Raw genomic sequence first — 21,360 nt, forward strand, 5'->3', positions numbered from 1 at the left:
ATGAATGAAAAAGCCCAAGAAAAGAAAACTAGTGGGTGTGCATCCAACTTGCTTGCTCACGAAGACCTAGGGCATTTGAGGAAGCCCATCGTAGGAATATCCAAGCCAAGTTCTATAATGAAAAATTCCCACTAGTATATGAAAGTGAGAACCTATGAGACTTACTATATGAAAAACATGGTGCTACTTTGAAGCACAAGATATGAGAATCACTACATGAAGAACAAGGTGCTACTTTGAAGCACAAGTGTGGAAAAAGAGATAGTAACATTGCCCCTTTTATTTATTTTTTTCCTTTTTTTTTCTTTTTTCCCTTATTTTCTTTGGCCTTTCTTTTTTCTTATTTTGGCCTTTCTTTTTTCCTTTTCTTTTTGGGCAATGCTCTAATAATGATGATCATCACACTTCTATTTATAACAACATATGAATTACAACTCGAAACTAGAACAAGGTATGACTCTATATAAATGCCTCCGGTGGTGTACCGGGATGGTGCAATGAATCAAGAGTGACATGTATGAAAAATTATGCATGGTGGATTTGCCACAAATACGATGTCAACTACATGATCATGCAATGGCAATATGACAAAAGTAATGTATGTTATGATGATGATGAACGGAACGGTGGAAAGTTGCATGGCAATATATCTCGGAATGGCTATGGAAATGCCATAATAGGTAGGTATGGTGGCTGTTTTGAGGAAGATATAAGGAAGTTTATATGTGATAGAGCGTATCGTATTACGGGGTTTGGATGCACCGGCGAAGTTTGCACCAACTCTCAAGGTGAGAAAGGGCAATGCACGGTACCGAAGAGGCTAGCAATGGTGGAAAGGTAAAAGTGCGTATAATCCATGGACTGAACATTGGTCAAAAGAACTCATATACTTATTGCAAAAATTTAGAAGTCATCAAAAATCAAGCACTACGCGCATGCTCCTAGAGGGATAGATTGGTAGGAAAAGACCGTCGCTCGTCCTTGACCGCCACTCATAAGGATGCACAAGCCAGGTACAGTTCATGTTTCAAATTTGTTACACAACTTTAACCATACGTGCATGCTACGGGACTTGCTAACTTCAACACAAGAATTCTTTAAATTCATAATCACCCAACTAGCATGACTTTAATATCACTACCTCCATATCTCAAAACAATTATCAAGTATCAAATTGATCATAGCATCCAATTCACTTCCTATGATAGTTTTTATTATACCCAACTTGGATGCCTACCATTCTAGGACCAATTTTATAACCATAGCAAATACCATGCTGTTCTAAAAGACTCTCAAAATAATATAAGTGAAGCATGAGAGACTAGCAATTTCTATAAAATTAAGCCACCGCCGTGCTCTAAAAGATATAAGTGAAGCACTAGATCAAAAACTATCAAGCTCAAAAGATATAAGTGAAGCACATAGAGTATTCTAACAAATTCCAATCAAGTAGGCTTCTCCCAAAAGGTGTGTACAGAAAGGATGATTGTAAATGCGTGGGACATGAGTTTGTGATGGGTACTTGGTATGGCTTGACTTGAGCGAAGACCTCCCCGGCAACGGCGCCAGAAATCCTTCTTGCTACGTCTTGAGCTTGTGTTGGTTTTCCTTGAAGAGGAAAGGGTGATGCAGCAATAGTAGCGTAAGTATTTCCCTCAGTTTTTGAGAACCAAGGTATCAATCCAGTAGGAAGCTCCTCAAAAGTCCCACGCACCTACACAAACAAACAAAGAACTTGCAACCAATGCAATAAAGGGGTTGTCAATCCCTTCACGGTCACTTGGGAAAGTGAGATCTGATAGAGATAGTATAATAAGATAAATATTTTATTTTATTTTATAAGATAGATGCAAAAAGTAAAGATGCAAATAAAAGTAGATTGAACGCTTATATGATAAAAGATAGACCCGGGGGCCATAGGTTTAACTAGTGGCTTCTCTCAAGATAGCATAAGTATTACGGTGGGTGAACAAATTACTGTCGAGCAATTAATAGAAAAGCGAATAATTATGAGATTATCTAGGCATGATCATGTATATAGGCATCACGTCCGCCACAAGTAGACCGACTCCTGCCTGCATCTACTACTATTACTCCACACATCGACCGCTATCCAGCATGCATCTAGAGTATTAAGTTCATAAGAACAGAGTAACGCATTAAGAAAGATGACATGATGTAGAGGGATAAACTCAAGCAATATGATATAAATCCCATCTTTTTATTCTCGATGGCAAAAATACAATACGTTCCTTGCAACCCTTTTTGTCACTGGGTAAGGACACCGCAAGATTGAACCCAAAGCTAAGCACTTCTCCCATGGCAAGAAAGATCAATCTAGTAGGCCAATCCAAACTGATAATTCGAAGAGACTTGCAAAGATAACTCAATCATACATAAAAGAATTGAGAGAAGATTCAAATATTATTCATAGATAAACTTGATCATAAACCTACAATTCATTGGATCTCGACAAACACACCGCAAAAAGAGTTTACATCGAATAGATCTCCACAAGAAAGGGGGAGAACATTGTATTGAGATCCAAATAGAGAGAAGAAGCCATCTAGCTAATAACTATGGACCCGAAGGTCTGTGGTAAACTACTCAAAACTCATCGGAGGAGCTATGGTGTTGATGTAGAAGCCCTCCATGGTCGATTCCCCCTCCGGCGGATGGACGACGAAGGCTCCAAGATGGGATCTCACGGATATAGAAGGTTACGGCGGTGGAAATTGTGTTTCGTTGGCTCTCTGGATGTTTTCGGGGTACATAGGTAAATATAGGAGGAAGAAGTACGTCGGTGGCCGCCTGTGGGGTCCAGGAGATAGGGGTGCGCACAGAGGGGGTGGGTGCGCCCTCCTGTCTCCTGGCCGCCTCGCAAGCTTCTTGACTTGCACTCCAAGTTCTCTTGATCACGTTCGTTCCAAAAATCACGGTCCCGAAGATTTATTCAGTTTAGACTCCGTTTGATATTCCTTTTCTTTGAAATAATGAAATAGGCAAAAAAATAGCAATACGGGCTAGGCCTCCGGTTAGTAGGATAGTCCCAAAAATGATATAAATGTGTAAAATAAAGCCCATAAACTTCCAAAAGGGGTAATATAATAGCATGGAACAATAAAAAATTATAGATATGTTGGAGACGTATGAAGCATCCCCAAGCTTAATTCCTGCTCGTCCTCGAGTAGGTAAATGATAAAAACAGAATTTTTGATGTGGAATTCTACCTAGAATAATTCTCAACGTAACTTTCTTTATTGTGGCGTGAATGTTCAGATCCAAATGATTCAAAATAAAAGTTCATATTGATAAAAGAAATAGTAACACTTCAAGCATACTAATCAAAGCAATCATGTCTTCTCAAAATAACATGGCTAAAGAAAGTTCATCCCTACAAAATCATATAGTTTGGCTATGCTTCATTTTCGTCACACAAATATGTTCCCAAATTCTACACCCCAGATGACAAGCCAAGCAATTTTTTCATACTTAAATAATCTCAAACGTTTTCAACCTTCACGCAATACATGAGCGTGAGCTATGGATATAGCACTATGGGTGGAATAGAATATGACGATGGGGATTGTGTGGAGAAGACAAAAAAGGATAAAGTCTCATATTAACGAGGATAATCAACAGGCTATGGAGATGACCATCAATTGATGTCAACATGAGGAGTAGGGATTGCCATGCAGCGGATGCACTAGAGCTATAAATGAATGAAAAGGCTCATCAAAAGAAAACTAGTGGTTGTGCATCCAACTTGCTTGCTCACGAAGACCTAGGGCATTTGAGGAAGCCCATCGTAGGAATATACAAGCCAAGTTCTATAATGAAAAATTCCCACTAGTATATGAAAGTGAAAACCGATGAGACTCACTATATCAAAAACATGGTGCTACTTTGAAGCACAAGATATGACACTCACTACATGAAGAACAAGGTGCTACTTTGAAGCACAAGTGTGGAAAAAGAGATAGTAACATTGCCCCTTTTATTTATTTTCTTTTTTCCTTTTTTTCATTTTTTTCTTTCGCCTTTCTTTTTTCTTCTTTTGGCCTTTCTTTTTTCTTTTCTTTTTGGGCAATGCTCTAATAATGATGATCATCACACTTCTATTGATTACAACATATGAATTACAACTCAAAACTAGAACAAGATATGACTCTATATGAATGCCTCCGGTGGTGTACCGGGATGGTGCAATGAATCAAGAGTGACATGTATGAAAAATTATGCATGGTGGCTTTGCCACAAATACAATGTCAACTACATGATCATGCAATGGCAATATGACAAAAGTAATGTATGTCATGATGATGATGAACGGAACGGTGGAAAGTTGCATGGCAATATATCTCGGAATGGCTATGGAAATGCCATAATATGTAGGTATGGTAGCTGTTTTGAGGAAGATATAAGGAAGTTTATGTGTCATACAGCTATCGTATCACGGGATTTGGATGCACCGGCGAAGTTTGCACCAACTCTCAAGGTGAGAAAGGGCAATGCACGGTACCGAAGAGGCTAGCAATGGTGGAAAGGTAAAAGTGCGTATAATCCATGGACTCAACATTAGTCAAAAGAACTCATATACCTTTTGCAAAAATTTAGAAGTCATCAAAAATCAAGCACTACGGGCATGCTCCTAGAGGGATAGATTGGTAGGAAAAGACCATCGCTCGTCCCCGACCGCCACTCATAAGGATGCACAAGCCAGGTACACTTCATGTTTCAAATTTGTTACACAACTTTAACCATACGTGCATGCTAAAGGACTTGCTAACTTCAACACAAGCATTCTTTAAATTCATAATCACCCAACTTGCATGACTTTAATATCACTACCTCCATATCTCAAAATAATTATCAAGTATCAAATTGATCATAGCATCCAATTCACTTCCTATGATAGTTTTTATTATACCCAAATTGGATGCCTACCATTCTAGGACCAATTTTATAACCATATCAAATACCATGCTGTTCTAAAAGACTCTAAAAATAATATAAGTGCAGCATGAGAGACTAGCAATTTCTATAAAATTAAGCCACCGCCATGCTCTAAAAGATATAAGTGAAGCACTAGAGCAAAAACTATCAAGCTTAAAAGATATAAGTGAAACACATAAAGTATTCTAACAAATTATAATCAAGTAGGCTTCTCCCAAAAGGTTTGTACAGCGAGGATGATTGTGGAAAACTAAAAAGGAAAAACTAATATAATACACGACGCTCCAAGCAAAACACATATCATGTGGCGAATAAAAATATAGCTCCAAGTAAATTTACCAATGAACGAAGACGAAAAAGGGGATGCCTTCCTAGGGCATTCCCAAGCTTAGGTTTTTGGATATTCTTGAATATCTTGAGGTTCCTAGGGCATCCCCAAGCTTAGGCTCTTGCCACTCCTTATTCCATAGTCCATCAAAGCTTTACCCAAAACTTGAAAACTTCACAACACAAAACTCTACAGGAAATCTTATAAGCGCCGTTAGTGAAAGAAAACAAAACCACCACATAAGGTACTGTAATGAACTCATTATTTATTTATTTTGGTGTTAAACCTACAGTATTCCAACTTCTCCATGGTTTATAAACTATTTTACTAGCCATAGATGCATCAAAATAAGCAAACAACACACGAAAGGTTGAATCTGTCAAAAACAGGACAGTCTGTAGAAATCTGTAACTAAAGCAAACTTGTAGAACTCTAAATATACTACCAAAATAGAAAGTCCTGGAAAATGTGTCTATTGATCATCAGCAAAAAGAATCAACGCAAAAGCACATTTCTGTGATTTAACAAAACTAATTTCGTGGGCGCAAAGTTTCTGTTTTTCAGCAGAGTCAAATTAACTATCATCAGAGGTTATCCTATAGGTTCTACTTGGCACAAACACTAATTAGAAGATAAAAACACATCTAAACAGAAGGTAGATGCAAAATTTATTACTAAAAAAACAAAAAACACAAACAAAATTGGGTTTCCTCCCAACTAGCACTATCGTTTAACGCCCCTAGCTAGGCATAAAAGCGAAGATTGGTCTAAGTAGTGCCATCTTTGGTTTTTAGTTTTTTAGCGGAGTATTGCTCGAATCTGGGAGGTTCTTTCCGTTTCCCTTCATACTCGGAAATTTTTAGATCTAAAGAATCCAACCGCTTATTGCAAAGAGTAATTAACATATTCATGCGGTGAAGATTTCCGCTAACACTTTTAAGAGGCTCAAGAGACTTTTGTAAAAAAAAATTACTTCGAAAATCTTTCCAAACACTTGTGTTTCTTCTTGGGTAGGATGTGATCCTCCCTTTTGAGGTAGTGTTCCCACTATTCCCTCTATAATTTCATGAGCAATACTAGGATCAATTTCAATGAAATTTCCCTTGGCAATGCAATCCAAGAGTTGTGTATGCGTCATATTTAGCCCAACATAAAAATTGCGAAGAAGAATTCTAAAGTTCACCTCTAGGGTGCACTTGCGATAAGATTCCATCATACTTTACCAAGCATCTTTTAAGTTCAATCCTTATCTTTGCTTGAAGTGAAGAACTTGAAACTCGGGAGACATAGGAGCGGATAAGGAACTAGACATAACGACAAGCAAAAATGCAAGCGAAAGAGAGAGGAGAAGATTGGGAAAGAGAGGGCGAATAAAACAGCAAGGGTGAAGTGGGGGAGAGGAAAACGAGAGGCAAATGGCAAATAATGTAAATGCGAGGGAGATGAGTTTGTGATGGGTACTTGGTATGTCTTGACTTGAGCGAAGACCTCCCCGGCAACGGCGCCAAAAATCCTTCTTGCTACATCTTGAGCTTGCGTTGGTTTTCCTTGAAGAGGAAAGGGTGATGCAGCAATAGTAGCATAAGTATTTCCCTCAGTTTTTGAGAACCAAGGTATCAATCCAGTAGGAAGCTCCTCAAAAGTCCCACGCACCTACACAAACAAACAAAGAACTTGCAACCAACGCAATAAAGGGGTTGTCAATCCCTTCACGGCCACTTGGGAAAGTGAGATCTGATAGAGATAGTATAATAAGATAAATATTTTTTTTGTATTTTATAAGATAGATGCAAAAAGTAAAGATGTAAATAAAAGTAGATTGAAAGCTTATATGATAAAAGATAGACCCGGGGGCCATAGGTTTCACTAGTGGCTTCTCTCAAGATAGCATAAGTATTACGGTGGGTGAACAAATTACTGTCGAGCAATTGATAGAAAAGCAAATAATTATGAGATTATCTAGGCATGATCATGTATATAGGCATCACGTCCGCGACAAGTAGACCGACTCCTGCCTGCATCTACTACTATTACTCCACACATCGACCGCTATCCAGCATGCATCTAGAGTATTAAGTTCATAAGAACAGAGTAACGCATTAAGAAAGATGACATGATGTAGAGGGATAAACTCAAGCAATATGATATAACCCCATCTTTTTATCCTCAATAGAAACAATACAATACATGCCTTGCAACCCTTTATGTCACTGGGTAAGGACACCGCAAGATTGAACCCAAAGCTAAGCACTTCTCCCATGGCAACAAAGATCAATCTATTAGGCCAAACCAAACTGATAATTCGAAGAGACTTGCAAAGATAATTCAATCATACATAAAAGAATTCATAGAAGATTCAAATATTATTCATAGATAAACTTGATCATAAACCCACAATTCATCCGATCTCGACAAACACATCGCAAAAAGAGTTTACATCAAATAGATCTCCACAAGAGAGGGGGAGACCATTGTATCGAGATCCAAAAAGGGAGAAGAAGCCATCTAGCTAATAACTATGGGCCCGAAGGTCTGTGGTAAACTACTCACAACTCATCGGAGGGGCAATGGTGTTGATGTAGAAGCCCTCCGTGGTCGATTCCCCCTCCGGCGGAGCGCCGGCAAAGGCTCCAAGATGGGATCTTCTGGATACAGAAGGTTACGGCGGTGGAAATTGTGTTTCGTTGGTTCCCTGGATGTTTTCGGGGGTACATAGGTATATATAGGAGGAAGAAGTACGTCGATGGCTGCCTGTGGGGCCCTGGAGATAGGGGCGCGCCGAAAGGGGGTGGGCACGCCCTCCTGTCTCCTGGCCGCCTCGCAAGCTTCTTGACTTGCACTCCAAGTTCTCTAGATCACGTTCGTTCCAAAAATCACGCTCCCGAAGGTTTCATTCCGGTTGGACTCCGTTTGATATTCCTTTTCTTCGAAATACTGAAATAGAAAAAAACAGCAATACGGCTGGGCCTCCGGTTAGAGGTTAGGCCCAAAAATGATATAAATGTGTAAAATAAAGCCCATAAACATCCAAAAGGGGTAATATAATAGAATGGAAAAATCAAAAATTATAGATACGTTGGAGACGTATCATTGTTCTATGTTGACACTAGAATTTTTTTGAAAGCAATAATAGGCAACGGGTATCATTTCGTCCCCAAAGGTGGCACGTTCCCTATTGAAACTATCAAGCTTGTTGTGAGAAGCTCTGGTTTGTGAGAAGCTTATACCCAAACCTGCCCCAAATGGGACAAAAAAATTAGCATGGCATGTCGGGTGCCATTCCATGATAGCATGCCAGGTTTCATGAATTTCATACGAGTTTTGGATTTACTAGAATTTAAAAACCAGATATCTCAATGTTTGCGGCTGAGTCACGATGGCAGGGTGTTTGACATTCATTCCCATTTCCTGCATGGGACCTAAGCATGCAACCAATGACACATATTTGAATTTTCGACCAATTTATATGCATTAGATCATGTGCATGTAGTTCAAATTTGAATTATGCACATAAATGCATTGAAAACTCAATTAATGCATAAGAAATGTGCTAACGAATCCCAAAAATTCCAAAATTTAACACAACACTCATATTGGTCTATGTTGACACTAGAGAAAATATTTAAATCAAGAAGAGGCAATGGCTATCGTGTCGTCCAGAAAGGTGAAATGTTCCCTACTGAAACCATCAGGCTTGTCGTGAGAAGCTCTGGTTTGTGAGAAGTTTATACCCGAACTAGCCTAAATGGGACAAAAAAATTATGATGGCATGTTGATGCCGCTCCATGATAGCATGCCATGTTTCATGAATTATGGATGAGTTCTGGATTTACTAGAATTAAAAAATCAGGTATCTCAATGTTTGTGGGCGAGTGACGGTGGTAGGGTGTTAGACATTCATTCCAATTCTTGTATGGGACCTAAGCATGCAACCAAGGAGACAGATTTGAATTTTCAACCAATTTATATGCATTAGAGCATGTGCATGTAGTTCAAATTTGAATTATGCACATAAATGCATTGAAAGGTCAATTAAAAATAATGCATAAAAATGTCCGAACGAACCCCGAGAAATTTCAAAATTTAACACAATACTCCTGTTGTTCTATATGTTGACACTAGAGCAAAAATTGAAATCAAGAAGAGGCAACGGATATCGTTTCGTCCAAAAAGGTGAAATGTTCCCTACATAACCATGAGGCTTGTTGCGAGAAGCTCTGGTTTGTGAGAAGCTTATACCCCAACCTGCCCCAAATGGGACAATATTTTTACCGCTGCATGTTGCTGTCGTTCCATGACAGCATGTCAAGTTTCATGAATTTCAGATGAGTTTTTGATTTACTAGAATTTTAAAACCATGTATCTCAATGTTATCGGTCAAGCGACGGTGGCAAAGGTGTTTGACATTCATTCCCATTTCTTGCATGGGACCTAAGGTTGCAACCAAGGACACACATTTGATTTTTCAACCCGTTTATATGCACTAGAGCATGTGCATGTAGTTAAAATTTGAATGATGCACATGAATGCATAGAAAACTCAGTTAATGTATAAAAATGTCCATGTGAACCCTAAAATATCCTAAAAAATTGCAAATACTCATGTTGTTCTATGTTGACACGAGAAAATTTTTGAAAGTAAGAAGATGCAACAAATATCGTTTCGTCCCCCAAGGTGGCATGTTCCCTACCAAAACCATCATGCTTGTTGTGAGAGAAGCTCTGGTTTGCGAGAAGCTTATACCATAACCTGGCAAGGACAATATTTTTTTACCCCAGCATCTTGATATCGTTCCATGATAGCATGCCAAGGTTCATGAATTTCAGACGAGTTTTGTATTTACTAGAATTACAAAAGCAAGCACCTCAACGTTTGCCGGAGAGCCACGATGCCGTGGTGTTTGAAATTCATCCCCAGTTCTTGAATGGGACATAAGCATCAACCCATGGACACACACACACAAACAGATATATATATATATATATATATATATATATATATATATATATATATCATTTTACAACCCATTTTGGTGCACCGGAGCATGTGCATGTGGTTTAATTTTGAATTGTGCACCTGAAATGCCTAGAAAACCAAGTTCCCATATAAAAATGTCCAAACGAACCCTGAATAATTCCAAATTTTTTGACGACACACCTATAGTTGCATGTTCGCTACGGATAGAAGTTCTAGCAATTCAAACACCATCCTTTGCAGCTGTGACCCCATTATGTAATTCAAATCAAGATGACAAATCAAGTGGATCCCACATAGTTTATTATCACCCACCGTGTGAGATGCAGTACAAAATATCCTGGAGCACCGTCGGTGTATAGTATGACTATGGCTTAAGCGAGAAGGTTCATCGGCTACAGTCCAGAGCTGGCGTGTCAAGCACACTAGCTCGCTCCCCAAATATCATTTCACTGTTCAATCATCGCCGGTGAGAGATGGGGACATGGAACCACGTCCCGAGGGCAACTTCAGCGGCCCACTCCAGCGAGAGCGCGGCCGCAGCCGCTAGGTGCGTTCCAACAAGCTTTGTGATGGCGACCGGAATCTGTGACCGGGCGGCCAAGGCAGCCCAAGCGGCCGTTGTTGCTTCTCAGGCGGCGGTAGGAACATCTTCCTCGGGGATAGCAACTGGTGAGAGCGGCACAGTAGTTGTTCATTCTGCAGTGGCGACCTTAGCCCCGATGGAGGCCACCTAGGACCATGTCGAGGCCGCCCATGCCCAGCTCATGGTGGTCACCGCAAAAATCGAAAGAAGCTTCTCCGACGACGGTCGACAACCCACAGCCGAAGAGTTGGGAATCACCGAGAGTGTTCGAGTAGCCGTCCGTTCCTGCGCGGCATACCTTGCCAGGACAAAACCCTTCAAAGCCCAGATGGCGGCCGCCCACGCCCAGCTCATGGCGGCCTTTTCCAAAGAGATGGCGGATGCGGATGCCAAGATGCTTGCCAAGTATGCTGCGATGGATGCTATGGAGTCCCTTCCACAGTCGACCGTCGGGCGTGAACTGGACATGGAGGAGGCGGCGGATATCGACGAGCACCAGCCATAGTACTACTCTTTGTTTTGTTTAATTAAGAGTGCATGTCTTCAATTTGTTAGAGTAATATTTAGGCCAGCTAGCTCTATTTAATTGATGAACTTGCTGGATTAACAAGTGTGGGTGTTCGTAGTCTCCTTTGTGTACCCAAATTATGCAATGACGTGGATGAGCACTGTAACCAGGGAAATTGGATCCAAAATTTTGATGTTCAAACACATCGCACCCGGCTTAAGCTATTTGAATCATTTGTGATGTTCACATATCGTACACAGTTCTGAATAAGGGACCGTGTCTGATGACACTTTGCGTGCTAGTTTTTTTTGCTGAAGCGATTCCAAATTTTTGGGTTCTGTGGAAATATCTACCCCCCGCCCCCTCCCCTTACCAAAAGCCACATTTCCCCAGTTCTCGCCTTACTTTCCAAGTTGAAACCTTCACTCCTTGCTTGCGTGCCGCCCCCTCGCCGGTGACCCTCCTTCACGCTGCTCGGCCTCGCCTATCCAGGTAGGTAATCCACACCCAACCCCCATCCTTCTCCTTCCACATCCCACATGCCCCGACCGCCGGCGCGAGCGTGGAACCTTCCGCCCAAATCACCGACCCCTCCACCAAATAAGAGCCTCCCTAAGCCATGGTGCACGCATTATAGCCAGGATCTCAAGGAGCATTTGGCAGCGGAGAAGCAAATTGCGTCCGCACGTGCGGATGAGGTCGCGATGGTTTCCATTCGTGCTGACCCCAGATCTTGGAGGAGCACCTTGCCATTTGCTAGGTATGCCGGTTAAGCGTGCTCGGTTTACCCGTTGCGTCTGCCGCTCATGCCATTCCTTAACAAATTCTAGTGAATTGTGCTATCTACTTTTACCATGCACTCTGTTGCTCTAGTGTGTATGTTCTATACATCGTGCAATGTGGTGCCCACTTATTAACTGTTTGGTTAATTAGTTGTCGTGTTCAGTTAACTATTTGGTTCAATTCGGCAAATGAGATGTTCAATTCTTGAGGGTGCAATTTTGTATTTTCTTCCATGTGAGAAATAAATCATTTTTTTCTTTACAAAATACATGAGAAAAAAATACAATTGATATATTTCCAAGTTGTCAAGCATGCTTGGTTTGGTTAACTGTTTGATCTTCTAGTATGTTATACATTGTGCAATGTGGTGCTCAGTTACCGTTAGGTTCATTTGTTGTGGTGTTTAGTTAACTGTTTGGTTCCATTCTGCAATGCGATGTTCAATTGTTGCGGGTGCATTCTGTAATTGTATACCATGTGAGAAATAAATTGAATTTTGCTATACTAAATACATGAGAAACAAATACAATTGCTATATTTCCAAGTTGTTAAGCATGCTTGGTTTGGTTAATTATCTGATATTCTATTAGGAGTATGTTATATTGTTCAATGTGGTGCTCATTTAATGTTTGGTTCATTTGTTGTGGTGTTTAGTTAACTGCTTGGTTCAATTCTGCAATGCATTGTCTAATTGTCGTGGGCATAATTTTGTATAGTTGTGCATGTGAGGAATAATCGAATTTGGATGCACTTAATACATGGGAAACATGTACAATTCCTATATTTCCTAGTTCTTAATGATGCTTGGTTTGGATAAATGGGTTTTCCATGTGGCTTGAATTAATCTGATGAATCTGCAATGTGCTTATTTTTCATCAACATATTTTAATCATAGCATGCGAACCCTTACTTAACCTGATGACTAACTACCTTATATGTGTTGCAAGGAAATAATATAATGGGAAGCACTGAGGTTTACAATCGAGGTTAGCACGTGCATGGTCTGTTGTCTAATAGCATATTATCTTGCAATTGCAGGAACCATTCTAATACTTAGGTTTTTAACAATTTGGTCTTGCACATGTAGGTCCTGCTGTCAGAGGTTTTGACCCACTGTTCGACCCTTTTTGCATATGGGAAAATGAGTTGTCCATGAATATCAATCAATCAAGAAACTAAGAAAGATTGTTAGGATAAAGAAATTGGTGACAAAAAATAACAAGATCTTTGTCTGCACAATGAAGAAGACATTAGTTCAGTACAGGATGGTACTAACTACCATAACTTGTCTTTTTTATTCCTTTGCCCCATTTCCAATATAGAGAAGATATTTATGCACATCCTTGTTTTCAGGCCTTTCCAAAATAGTTCACTGATGATTACCTCTCAAACCACCTGTATGGACAGGAGGCGAGGAAGGTATTCATACAACACCCACGGTTCAATATTGAAGTGTTCCTGAAGAGGACGAAGGATGGACGGTCAATCATCCACAGGTACTGGCCTAAAGTTGCAAAGACCTTCAACATCAATGAAGGCTCAATATTTGCCTTTTGGTTCAGCAGTTTTCCTGATGAGATGCATTTGTCTAGGTACCGTCTATGATGCTAATTTTGAAAGGTTCTAGATGTTGCATGTGAAACTTGGTGCTGGTGCAGTTGTGTAATGGGGTAGCTGAGTGCTGAAGCTATATCATGTTGTACTCTCATGTATTTCAATTATGAAATCATGCTTCCTTAATATGGGAATGAAATATATTATGTGTTTAATATGAATGTCAATTAGATTAATAAATGGATTATTAATAATAGGGTAATTAGCCTGCTAATGGCAAATTAGCCTGCTAATTGGTTTTTGCTATTGTAAACGGTTATTGAGAAAATACAGTGGGCGATGACCTAGGGCAACACACACAGTTTCTAGGAATAACTCGTGTTGGATCGATGAACAATCACACACGACATTCTCTTCAAAACTGTTTGTGTTAGGCCACGTTGCGCAAACATTTACAACATAAAAACTGTGTGTGATGGATAGCCTTTTCCACACAATTTCTTCTATGCACCGTCTGTGATGCATTCAATAATGGAAACGATAATTTTTTTTAATATTGTGTGCGATGGGAACGCCATCACAAACGATTTAATGGGGAATGTGTGTGATGTACCTACGAACGGAAACATTTTCCTTGTAGCGACTGTGTGGGATGTATATACGAACGGAAACGTTTCACGGGGACTGACTGTGTTGGATGTACTTACGACCAGAAATGATTTCACCTGTATAATTGTATTTTTTAGCACCATTGTAAGTATAACCGTATTTGGTCGCACACCGGTCACACATGACCTCATTTTGCCGAGCGTGTGTGCCAGGAGGGCATATCCCCGATAGTTTTTGGGTCGTGCGGGAAGGACCCCCTAATTGCCCACACTCACTAGGCGACAGTTCCAAATGTCGTCCGGAAAGGGGTTTTAAACCGTTTGTATAGCACCGATGCATACGAGTGGCTTCCAGAGCTAGGATTGAGCTTTGAGCACTACTTGGCTGCCCCGGCCCCACCAGAGGAGATGATTGACGGTGTCTTGTGCCACACAAGGGCCGACATGGTGATCAGAACGTTGTGGATAATTTCTCGTTTACGCAATTAAAAATATTTGAATAAGCTTAGTTTTTGTACTAATCAATGTTGTCTCGTTGGATTGCAGACCTTCTACAGGTGTGAGGAGGGATACGAGGAGGCATGTGCACGGGTTATCAATGCCGAGAGCAGGCGCCTACTACAAAACCTACGGCACGAGGCTCGGGTGCAGGCTATTCAAGACTACTTTGCCTCGCATGGTGTTCGGAATCCCAAGAAGAAGTTTTGCGGAAAGTTTCTGAAGAAGGAGGAGTACATGACGGTAATTGCCTATATTCTTAAGGCCTTGTTCTTAGTTTCATTGACTTGATTCGTAGGCGTAGCGCTGAAGTTTCTCTTTGCAAACTTAGGTGCGCCCGAGATGGTGTGTGGATAAGATGGATTGTTGGGAGGAGTTGGTGGATGAGGGGTGCTCAGACGCATGGCTTGCCGTCTACAACAATGCCAAGGACAAGTGTGCCCAAATGAGAGGTGTGCCACACCATCAAGGCAGCGCCAACTTATATCAATACAAGCGGAACTGGGTATGTTGTCTGCTTCATGATTCATGCAATTCATTCTGTCATGCTAGCTTGAGCCCTTTAATTACTAATACTATGTTCCTCTCTTTTAGGCGGGATACAATATGGCACCGGTTCCAGAGGTGTTCGACCTCTATGCCATGGCCCATACTGCCCCGTACAAGAAGGCCAAGACATTCTTTGCTTCTGACCTCGATCATCCACAGAACTCCACCAGCATCTCCTCTCACAACAAGATCACAAGGTACAGAGATGAGGGGAAGGCGAGGAAAGGGGATGACTTTAACTCGAGCGGGCAGTTTGATCTGGAGCTGGTGATGATACCTGGTGGCGGGAGGTCCCATGGCTAGGTAGCCATTGGAGATGGACTTATACGTTGTCCTCGCACTCTCCCGAAGATCAAGGCGCGCCAAACGAGCTCATATCCTGAGATAAGGCCTCATCCACGGCCGATTGAGCTCGACTTCGAGGTTAGTTATACATACTCATATTTCCTTCAAGCATTACATTGTGTGTGTAGCCATCGATGATTACAATGCTAATGAGGAGTGGTGTTGCAGGCTACTCTTCAGAGTGAGTGAGATAGAACCCAAGCGCTTTTGGCGGACAGGGACCGACAGGCAAAGGAAAGCGGTAGGAGTTGCAGGAGAAGACGACAAGGTTGATGGAGGAGGAGAGAGAGCATGGAATGACATGCAGAACAAGGCCATTTACGAGCTTCTCGTGGTAAGTTTCTTCTGCATATTAGCCAAATCATGCACGTACTGTTTGTTTCATTACTAGCTAATATGACGGACTCGTCAAAACCAAATGTGCAGTCTGTGTGCCAGAAGGCCGGTCAAACCCCTCCGCCGATGCCAGAGATTTCTCCGAGGACCAGAGTGAGTTTAGTTTGATTGGTCATTAGTTACTAGTATTAATATTTGAGTGTCGTCATGCTAATGAGACATTGCAAATGATCTTTAGTGCAGCGTACCTCCAGACAAGTGTCACACGATCCTTCTCCAGGTGGTGGTACCGGCCCGAGCAACGCTGGTACTTCACCTTCATGATGACGGTAGGTTTTCACTAGTGTTTTGCTTAACAAATGCATAATGACCTAGACTTAGCTTTATTTCCTCCAAATGCTTACCATAATAACTTAGACTAAGCATATTTTCCTCCGAAATGACATAATTAGCTTACTTAGCTCCAAAATGATACATTTTAACTTAGTTAGCTCGAAAACAATCTATACTTAGCTTTGTTTCCTCCCAAATGATCTAAGTTAGCTCTAATATGCTAAGTTATCTCTAATATGCTTAGTTACCTAGGTTTTCTCAATAATGACATACACTTAGCTTACTTATGTAAAAAGGCATAACTAGCTTACTTAGGTTTGAAATGGCATAACAACCTTGGTAACCTCATATGTGTCATATACTTAGCTTATTTTCCTTGAAAATGACATAATAAGCTTAATTAGCTCCAAAATGACCTAAGTTAGATCTAAAATTCTAAATTAGCTCTAATATGCAAAGTTACCTAGGCTAGCTCAATAAAGACCTACACTTAGCTTACTTATGTCAAAAATGGCGATATATGCTTAGTTAACTCAAAAATGGCATAATTAGCTATGTTAGCTCCAAAATGACCCATTTTACCTAGGTTAGCTCCAATATGATCCATTTTACCTAGGTTAGCTCCAGAATGATCCATTTTAGCTAGGTTAGCTCCAAATTGATCCATCTTACCTACGTTAGCTCAAAAATGGCATAATTACATAGGTTAGCACAAAAATGAGCTATACTTACCTTATTTTCCTCCAAATTGACATAATAAGTTTAGTTAGCTCAAAAGTGGCAAAGTTACCTGTTTAGGTTCTAAAATGACACATATAAGGAATAAGAAGAAGAAAAACAAGGAAGAGGAGAAAAAGAAAGAATAGAAGAAGAACGAGAATAAAAAGAAGAAGAATGAGAAGGAAAGGGGTAAAACCCTTCTTCTTCTTCTTCTTCTTCTAGTCTTCTTATTCTTCTAGTCTTCTTATTCTTCTTCTAGTCTTCTTCTTCTCCTCCTCCTTATTCTTCTTCTAGTCTTCTTCTTCTTCTTCTTCTTCTTCTAACTTGCTTACTCCCATTTTTGCAGATTTGATTGACATCATGGAAGCTGGCATTGGTGGACTGCTAGTAGGCATGGTTCAATCTTGGAAGGCCAGCTATGATGGAAATTATCTTGTGGGTGAAAATGCAGTTGATGTTCCCCAATGGGTATGCAACGAATCTAAAGAGGGGAGCAAGTCTTGAAAAATTGAAGATATTTGGTCTCAAGAGTAGTCATGTTGGGCTCATATGGATTGAGTGGGTAATGCTGGTGATGTTGCATGGATTCATCCCTGAGGATGAATGGCTAGTACTGGTAGAGCAGAGCTATTTCTTCCGTGTTCTTTGTGCTAAAGAACTATCGCCTCACCTGGTAGAAGAAATGGAAGAGTTGGCACCGAAGTTGATCTGCATGTTAGAGAAGATATTTCCGCCGGGCTTCTTTAATCCAATGCAGCACCTGATTTTGCAACTCCCAACCAAGGCAAGATTGGGCTGCCTGAGAAGAATCGTTGGTGCCACAAAACTAAGAGGATGCAGAAGATGCTTCGAGCAAAAAGTAAAAATAAACGTATAATTGAAGCATCAATGGCCGAGGCATTAATTACTAAGGAGGCGGCAAACTTCATGACAATACACTACGAAGCCAAAAATCTTCATTTGCGTAATCCGAAGCCTCGGTACAATACTGGCGACCCTAAAAAGGGTTGATCCAACCTCATCCTATTCAAGGGGGATATGGCACTAGCCGGTGCTTCTAATCCTTAACGTTGGATTTCGAAGAATGACAGACTATTTCATTGTATATCTTCAACAACCTAACAGAAGTGCGACCGTACATCGAGGAAGTTCTCGGTACATTGTTTCGCAACTTCTAATTCCTTTGAACTGCTCTTATTCCCAGATATATTTGATACAGTCGATACGTCGCCAAATTCTCGTATGGAGCGGTGATCCAAAAGGACTCCATCAAAGAGTATGAGCTTCTGGCAAAGTATGGAGGCAGCTATCCCGGTTTCATCTCTTGGTTCAAACAAATGGTAATTTCCATATGAACATTTCATTTCTTCATCTAATTTGTGGCTAATGCAACAATCCCTATCGTATTAAACTTCTAGGCTAATTCAGAGCTTATGGACGTCGAATTGAGACAAGTCGCTAATGGTTTTGACTACAAGGTCTGTTCATTTGAAAAATACGACATCAACGGGTATCACTTTCGTACCTATGGCAAAGAGCTATCCATGGCCGACTGAAAGTCTACAAATTGTTGTGTCTTTGCTATCGGCGAAGGAGATACCGAGTATTATGGAAGAGTTGAAGCAATTTATGAACTTCAATTCTATGGTGCAAACCCACGAAACGTCGTAGTCTTCAACTGTTATTAGTTCTAGCCGAAGGAGACTAGAAGGACTCATGAACATATAGGGATAGTGGAAATCAAACAAAGCACCCATTTGGAAGTTCCCGATGTCTATATTATGGCTCAACAGGCAACCCAAGTTTTCTATCTACCTCGGCCTACCAAAGTGATCCTAATCTCAATGGTTGGGATGTCGTTTATGAAGTGCTGCCACGTGTTAGACCACCTCCCCCCAATGAAGATGATTATGAACCTCACATTAACCCAGACACATATGAAGGAGACTTCTTCCAAGAAACGCGCCTTTCCAAAAACATTTCAAGAACCTCTCTACTTCACCCCAGAACATTGAAGTAGACAGCGAAAGTGAACCTGACTTGACCCCTCAGCCGGAACAAGAAGAGCCTCAACTAGAAGAGGTTACTGCTACGGATGACCTATCAATACTAGACCGATTACATAGAGGTGGCCTTCCACATGATGATGCATTTATTAATGATGATGATGAGCACATCATTACTGATACTGATGATGATGTTGCATTTATTGATCCTGAAGCATTTATTGAACCCAACAATCCAGATTATTACTAGGTATTAAATTTTTTATGTTGTACTTGATTTATATAGTTACTTGTATGATTGTATGATTTATATAGTTACTTCCATAATTTTCTTACTTTGTATGATTGTTTGTTATACCTTATGCCATGGTCTTGATATCCGTCATCATCGGCCCTCGCCCGCTTTATGATTCAGATGTGGTAAATCCTCTTTTATAACTATTTGTTGCATTTCACATTTATGACAATTATAGGCATCAAGTTGACATAGAGATATTTTAATCTAGGAGGTATGTGAATCGGAATTTGCAACCGACCCTCTTGTTGAGAAGTTAAATTTAGTTGAAAAAGAAAATGAGTTTCTGAAAGAAAAAATTAAAAGAATTGAAGAAGAGAAGATGAAATTGGAGTTGTATGTTGCCGACGAAGTCGATGATCACAAGATGAAGATGAATGTAATGCGCTTGAAGATGGATCCAATGCACTTGAAGATTAAGAAGATTAGAAAATATGTCATTGATAATGAGGCTTGGTATCATTATGCCATTAGATCAATTGTTACCTTAGTTGCAATATTCATCGCATTTGTTGTGATGAGGGTAAGTTTTCTCTAGTGTTTTTCTTAAAAAATTCATACTTAGCTTACTTTCCTCCTAAATGGCATAACTACCTAAGTTAGACAAAAAAGGAGCTATACTTAGCTTACTTTCCTCTAAAATGTCATGACAATCTTTGTTACCTCCAAAATGATATAGACTTACCTTACTTTCCTCGAAAATGACATAATAACCTTAGTAAGCTCCAAAATGACCTATTTACCTAGGTTAGCTCTAAAATGACCTACACTTAGCATTTTTACCTCGCTTAGCAATAAAATGGCATTTTTACCTACCTTAGTTAGAACAAGAAAAAGATAAAAAAAAGAGGAGAGGAGAAAAAGGAAATCTTCTTCTTATTATTATTCCTTTTCTTCTTCTTCTTTGTAACATCCCATAATTCTAAATTTTGGAATGTTATATTAAAAAATAGTTTTGATAGTTTGTTTGATTGTGGTGTGGTTGCTTGTGTGAAATTGAGTGGAAATTTGAAACTTTTTGAAAGTTGAATGAGAGGGAATAAAATGACTTTCCCAAAAACTTTCACTTTGCTTTATGATCTCCAGGAATTCAAATTCTTTTCAAATATAAAACCATAGAGAGAAGATGACATGACTTCTTCCATTTAAAATGAAAAGGGTTTCTGAAAATATTTGAATTCCATTGGGAATTTTTTAAATTCAGAAACTTTATGCAACTCAATGATTTTCATGAGAGAAGATAAAATGACTTCTTCAAAACGTATGAAATATGAGTTGGAAGTTTAAAAGAATCAAATTTAAAGCCCGTTTGAAATTATTTTGAATTTGGTGTTATTTGGGTTTTATTCAAATTATTTTTCCCAAAAATAAAATATATGGAAATTAGGGTAAAATGAATCCCTACAATAGAAAAATGGAGAGAAATAAATTTGAAATTATTTTGGTATTTTTAAATGTTTTTATTTGGTTTTTAAATAAACCAGTAGCACTGTTTGTTTTATTTAAATTTTTGTGGATTTTAATTAACGCTAAAAAATGTTCAAGTTGTTGAAAACCTTTTTCTAAATTCTTTCATGTATTATATGCCTATGTTGTATTGAATTTTATTTGGTTTTTCTTTTAGCTATTGTTTGTTTATAAAAGAAACCTGCGAACAGTGCCAGGCCGAAGCCCAGCACTGCTCCTCATCGCACCAGCCCACTAGCTTTTCGGCCTAGCTGCGCCCGCACCCGCTCGCCCGCTTCGCCCAGCCACTGACAAGTGGGGTCCACCTGTCGGTACCTTCTCCTACCCGCCGCCGGAGTCCGGCTCCAGCACTCCTCGCCGGAGACGCCGTGTCCACGCGGAACTCCTCTCCCCCTTCCCCCTCACGCAAGCTGACCCCGACCCCCCTCCTCCTATTTATATCGCCGCCCTGGCCCCTCTTCTCTCCTCCTCCCTAGACGCCACACCTCGCCGCTGCAAACCATCGCCGCCGCCG

This window comes from Triticum aestivum, chromosome 4B, assembly GCF_018294505.1.
Source record: "Triticum aestivum cultivar Chinese Spring chromosome 4B, IWGSC CS RefSeq v2.1, whole genome shotgun sequence".
NCBI lineage: Eukaryota > Viridiplantae > Streptophyta > Magnoliopsida > Poales > Poaceae > Triticum > Triticum aestivum.